Genomic DNA, 7,328 nt, shown 5'->3' on the forward strand with positions numbered 1-7,328 from the left:
AAATTGACTTAACTCAACCTGTACAACGGTCATTAGAAAAGACTGAATCAAACTGAAAAAGACATAGAGGCACGTCAAGCTTTCAACAACGATCGCAGATTAGCAGATGAGCTTGCGGAAACAAGGCGAATTAAGCGTTTCCTACAGTCGAATGGTGGAAAGAGCTCGTATCAGTCCATAAACTACACTTTAAAATAATTTCTAATGATGAGAAAGGATGAACAAAATGATGTCATCAGGCGAATGGCTTAAGCAATGAACATAATATACTTGAACTAGCAAAGATCAGTTTATAGAATGAGGCTTTCTTTCTATCTATATAAGGTTAAGAAATTTATAACGTTCAATAGCTTCTTATTTTTTTTTTTTTGTCGAGCTGAGATTCAAAAGTCCGTAGAAAAAGTTTATTTTTTCTTTCATAGGCCGATGAAAATTCCTATAAACGTTATTACGCTAACATTATGCCGTTGTGTAAACGTTAAAATATCTTAAAATGTTTCTACTTTTTGAACGCATATGCAAATGGAGTCACCCTCCTCGATTCATCATCAATTACTTGCCGAATGAAGCTGGAGTTTCCAGGGCGAGCTGGCGAGTTCCCTTGGGCTTGAAATTATAACAATTGTGGATTGAGATAGGCTTAATCTTACAATTGGATCGATGGGTGTCATTTCAAGGCCATGAGTAACAGTTTCGGTGCAAGCTAACAAGCTTAACAATACGTTTTCTTTTGTCTTAATTAGAAAAAATAATCTACATTTTGTCATGGCGCGTGTACTGTTATCAGCACACATTTTAAACTATCTTATATGCTTCGCATTTTTTTGCATCGACTACCGTGGGAGACAAGTTTAAACACTTGTGTTAAAGACATTTGGGAGAAAAGCACGCGATTAGTTAAGGTGTTCGATCGATCCTCTTCTCAATGCAGGCAAAAGAGCGAGAAAGAAAGGAATCTGCATTGAAAAAAATCAGAATTCCTTCTTTTCCCCGGGAGATTTGCTTAGCTTTTATTCGCGCCTTCTCTTTTTCTGCTTCGTTAACTAACCGAAGGGCCTAGTGGCAATGAGATTTTAAAGATAGTGCGATGCTGTTGCCTACAGAAAAAAGAAGACGTCCTTGCTTAGGTGCTTTTGCAGCTTAGCGTAGCCACACTCTCTTCCTGAAAGAAAAGCTATAGATGACGATAACAACAATTGCAAAGCAACAACAATATTTAGATTGTAGCACTTTAACTCGATTGAACCTGGCTTACGAAAGCATTTTCGCGTGGGGTGGAAAATGTACACATTACCGGAAACATATCAGGACTCCAATTATACAACTTGTCTCCACTGTTTTTATCAATCAATCAATTTCTCGATAGAAGTGATTATAGACGTTTTTTGTTTTCTTAGAATCCACGAGATTATTGTGTGTTAAGTTGTGCTATTAACTAAAAGTCCAAAAATCTTCTCCGACGACATTTATTTCCTGCACATGCCTCTATGCCCTTCCATGTGGTCTTCCACTATTATGTGTAGGAGTTTATGATTTGGTCCATCAACACCGGGTGTCCAAAGTATGCAGTTTTTCGTTTCCTAAAACACTTCAACAGCTCACACCCAAAGTTCATTCTTCTAAGGACTTTTTTTTTACATTTAGAATTCTACTGCTGCGCTATTAACTCAAAAGCTTCTTCCAATCTATTCATTGTATTCACTTTTAATGTCCTTGAGTCCAGATCATACAAAGCCTTCGATGAAAGGCAGACGGAGAGATGAGGTAATTGCAAGGCTTGCCAGATATTTCATCGTGTACGATGATCTATCTATCATTTCTATCCTCCTTTTCATTTTTATATTACTATTCCTAGACATCGCGTTATCGCGTATGAAAGGCGGATAAAAGCTTGAAAACTCTGTCTACGCTTTGTTGTTGATTAATTCATTTTTCTCAGAGAATATAAATTCTCTGAACATCAATCGGACCCGCAATATGGACGTACACGAAACAAAGATTAAGCCAGATACATGCATTGCGTTGCATTAGCAACGTGCTCCCCTACTAACTAAATGAGGGAAATACACGTTTGAGACAAAATTGCTAACAACCAGATATTAAAGATGAAATTGTACATAGCGAAATTTCGATTAGCAAACAAGTCGAATGCAGGAAAATGAGCTTTTGAACAATCATCGAATTCAAGACAATAGCTAACGAATGCAAAGCCATCAAATTCACTTACAAGAAGTACAGATAAGACAGATTTTCGCTTATTAGGTAACTTCATCTATGAAAGTATGAATGAATATAATTCTTGCTTAGAGTAGTTACTACTAAAGGATAAAGTGAGTTAACAACGTTAATCGAACAAATTATAAAACAAGCTAATACTCGGTTATATATAGCATTAAATAATACAAATTTAATTCAAATAATTTTTATCAGATTTTTAAAAAAGACATATATACATATACATACACATTTATGTATCTATTACGTTAATCATTTTGAGTATAGAAAAATGAGTGAAAAAATTTGAAAAAAAGCAAAAAGCAAAAAACACAAAACGCACATTAGCGACTTATGTGATTTTGTGATTTTGGTTTTTTGCGAACAATTTTTCGCTACATTGCGAAAATAGCTTTCTTTTGCATTTACTTTCGTTCGGTTATATTTTGTATGCACATCGCATTTCAAATGCCATCAAATTGGGCGTACATTCGATTTCATTATCATTTGAATAGTGTATTAAAGGTTATTTTTTAAATCAAAATTTTGTGCACATCTCACCTAAAATCTTTCCGCGACGGTATTCGTGAATAATGAAACATTTCGCTTTCTTTTGAAGGCAACATATATATGTATATATATATGCAAAGAGTTATTATATGAATTTTTGTTGTTGTTGGTTTTTTTATAATTTTTTGGGTTAGTAGTAGTAGTAGTAGTAGTAGTAGTAGTAGTAGTGGTAGCAGCGTAGTAGTACTGTTCAAATTAAATTTCCTCTCTTGTCATTTGACATATAATTGTTGGGCAGATGTTAACTGTGTACGCGATCTTTGTATTTTTTTGTTTGATCTGTGGAAAAGTTAAAGGCGTTTCTTTTCCCTCCTAAAAGTGAATAGAAACATTTTCCCATACACCTATAAAGGCAATTTGACATGGGTTTGCTTGCTACTTAAGGATAGATTGAAAGCAAGGGATGATGAAAACAACATGAACCAACATAGTCGATAAAAGATCGATAATAAATTACTACATATAACCATATTTATGTTAAAGTCTCAAAAATTAGATCTTAATGTCTTAATGTAAAGGTTTAGCATAGAAGGACTTCCCCTCTTCATCGCAATTAGTGTTTTATTTATCATGGCACTACTTTCGATAAATTTTGATTATACGATTTCAAAAAAAAATTATTTTATTTCTTTGTAACAATGATTGTAGGGAAAGTCGTGCAAGAGAGAATGTTTCTTTTCTTCTTTTTCTTTTTTTTTTTTTTTTTTTGATTTCCGTCGAGAAATATTAGAAATAATACTTGTTTTCCTATGATGACGTCATCAAAATGATTCGAACAATTTGCAAAATTGTCTTCCAATTCAGTTTCTCTCCTGAAAGGAAGCAAAACATGCCAGCGCCTTCGCGATTGAAAATAAAAATAAATGCCCGACAGAAAATCATTCCGATTTCCGTGATATAATAAGAACGGGGATGCATCTCAAGACACTTTGATAGTTTGATAGCGTATGTGCCCATGTGCAAACATGGTATGCTTCGACCGCAGATGAAGCAAAGTAAAATAAAATGAAATTCTTCTAATCGCTTTACCATTTCAAAGCGATTTGCTTTTAAAGTTTCACTCTACTATATCTTAGGTTGCTTAACGTATGTAAGAATGACTGTTAGTAATGTTAAATGTAAGCAACGAAACGCCTTTTCCAGCGTCATTTCTTCTTCTCCGCCTTTTAACGGAATATGAATGTATTCTGTCAGAATGTTAAGGAGATGATGCACTTAAGGAGAGCGTGCACGCTAACACGTTTCATTAATTTATACGAAAATATCTAATGCTATTAAAAGGCTAATGAATTGCATAAGGATATAAACCGCTTTTTAAAATTGACCGGTCAGTAAGAAAGAGATTCAAAACAGAAATAAAAAAATGTAAACTCACAAGTACACGCATGTTAATGTAATCGTACACACATAAATTATTTGTCTTCATTGACGACTTCGTCGTTATACGTTATATATATATATATGCATACGTACATATTGAATTAATACTTATAAAAAAAAAAAACAAAAAAAAAAAAAAAGGAAAAAAAAAACGAAGAAAAATTAGGTCGGAAGAGCACTGTGCTATGAAGACAAGAGTTATCGTTTGACGGCTGTGTGCGGTTGGTTTGCTTTATGGCTGTTATTACTTCAAGCATAATGCCCTCAACATTCTATTTTTATCATTAGAGAAAATAGAAAAGAAAACAAACAACTTGTAGAGAGAAAATATGATATGCAAGCATACACGCATGCATATGCGTTCAAATCGAGGCTTTTGTGATTTTAAAAGAACACTAAGAACTAATATTTCATGATGATGATAAAAAGTTTCCATATGTATGTAAACATAACACTTTTCATTTCACAGTGCGCGAAAGCAATCAAAACCAAAAGAGGAACCAAAAGAAGTCTGCGAAATCTTACAATGACGGCGAGCAGAGAGAGGTTCGAGGGTAAAAACAAAGAGCAACTATATGAATTGCTTTCCCAGTCTTGTTGATTTTATATATGTTTTTCGGTTTTTTAATATACAGGAAAACTTTTAAAAAACAAAAAAGAAAAAAAAAAAAAACGAAAATAACAAAAAAGGAGGAGAAGACTACAGGGAAGACCACAGAGAGAAGAAAACGGTGAACGAAAGGTTAGCAACGTAGGGAGAATGCGCCAGCTTAAGCATTTGAAAGCGAATGTAAACATAGCTAATAGTCAATAAAACGTATGCAAGCTTATATAGCGAAAAACAAGAAGCCAACAGAAATCTCACAATGCATGCTTACATATAATAAAGTACACACACACACACACAAACACACACACACACACCGAAAGATACATACATACATGCGTACAAGCATTTTACTATATCTAACATGCACAACAACGAAGACGGAAAGACCAAACTAACCTAGTTTATGCTAATGTCGGGGAATGAGAAAAATTTGCAAAAAAAAAAAAAAAAAAAAAAAAAAAAAAAAGATAAAAACAACAACAAACATCCAACACCTCAACGGGCAAAAGTGCAGCGTACATTTTTCATAGTAGCCAACACACAACGTATGCATAGACAGACAGACATGCAAGCTAAAAGGTTGCCTAAGCAATACTATCCCTTTTCCTCAACGACAAGACAGAGAGAGCGAAAACAAAAAAAAAAAAACCGAGAGAAAAAGAGATTGTACGAGAATGTTAATCGAAGCTTACGAACACTAACTTTACTCTAATGTTAAGGCAGTCGTCTCGTAACAAATCGTTTTTTCTCATACTTCCACCAAATGCTGGCACTCGTTGCAATTCGTTATAGTGATGCAGTTGTGTGCTTGATGTTGTTGTTATTGCAACATACAACACAGAAAAACTAATGTAAAGTTCGGGTTCAAAGACCTTTAGGAGGTCGTTTGTTGTCGTTTGCTTGGTAAATGCATTGCATACGATGACAATAATAACAACAACAACACTACTAGCGAACACTACCAATAACACATTAGTTAACGATGACGCTGATGAACGTATGCAGTTGTGTTGGTTTTCTGGCGTTTGTGTTGTGCATTAGACATTAACAGCGAGGTTAGACTATTAAATAATAACAGACGTCGTCATTTAAAAAAATAAAAAAAAATAAATAAAATAAAATAAAATAAATAAATAAATAAAAAAAAACAAAAAAATAAAATAAAAAAAGTTCGAATGTAAATAAACGAGCAAAGGCGAACAAGTCTAAAGAGTTTACGAGATGATAACATTTAAACGAAGTATAAATAAAGTTAAAGAGCTAAGCTAAGCTAAAATGAGAAAAAGAGACAATCTATGTGGAAAAGCGCTTTTCTTCTTACGAATACTTTGGTTTTTTTAATTTATATACGTCTATGCTCGTCCGTTTATCCGTTTGTCTATCTGTCTATCTGTCTATCTGTCTATCTGTCTATCTGTCTGTCTGGCTGTTTGTCTGTCTGCTTGACTTTACATCAAATCATTGTTAGTTACTTTTGTTTTTGTTTCTATCCGACATCAAACTTTAGCTATCTTTATTAGCCTAGCGTTTGCAATGAAATTAAGAGTGAAGTTTATTGCTGTTGAAAAGCATAAAGAAAACGTGAGCACAAACAAATGTTAACTTTTACATTTTAGATTAACTGTTCCTCTCATTGTATCAATTCCTGGGGGAGCTTTTCGTTCGACTCTATCGCTTATTATTTTGAAAGTAATATATGAAAAGCTTTTAAAAAAAGATAGATGTCATGATGAGAAAAACTTTAGATTAGATAGGATCTCGCTTATGAATAAGTTTACAGAGAAGTAAAGTTCAAATATTCCCTTGATTTGTTACGATTGATTATAACTGATAGAGAGGATAATCGATATTTTGAATATCGATTATATCCTATGCATTTTTCATGGACTTGAGTTTTTTTATTGAATTCAATCAATCGGCGATTACGCGACTCATTCAGGGTAAATCCTTGTATTTATTGACTTTTTTTTTCATTTTTTTTCTTTTCCTAAATAGATAAATGACTCCAAATATAATAGAATAGATCTGATGGTCAAGTTGCAGTCGCAGCGTAAAGGATGGATAAATCGTTCGAAATGAATTTTTTCTAAAGCGAACGTGCATTGGCGCGTTCGCCTTTTTTTTGCACTTCATTGTTTTTTTTTTTTTTTTTTTTTTTTTTTTTTTTCTTTGAAAAAGGGGAGGAAATGTTCTGAGAACATGCACTTTTTGCTTTTTTATGCTCATAATGTCATGAATAATGTTCTGATCAATACTTTTTTATAGGTGTTGGCTTACGTAAAACGCATGGTAGTTAATATATATTTGACAATTGCGTCAAATAAAAGATCACTGAGAAAAATAAATTACGTTGCAAACAATCTGCAAGGACTCAATCAGTCTTAAGTCCTGCGAAAGCAATGGCAAATTGTAATTTGAAGGCGGGAAAACGGAATCTTTTTGATTGTAATTCCTTTTATTTTGCATAAAATGCTTCATTGCTTAGTTCTTCTCCCATTTGATGTAGAAAACTAAAAATTTTAAAATGAATCTACGAAATATGCAACAAACGCTT

The sequence above is a fragment of the Glossina fuscipes genome, unplaced genomic scaffold, assembly GCF_014805625.2.
Source record: "Glossina fuscipes isolate IAEA_lab_2018 unplaced genomic scaffold, Yale_Gfus_2 0, whole genome shotgun sequence".
Classification (NCBI taxonomy): Eukaryota; Metazoa; Arthropoda; class Insecta; order Diptera; family Glossinidae; genus Glossina; species Glossina fuscipes.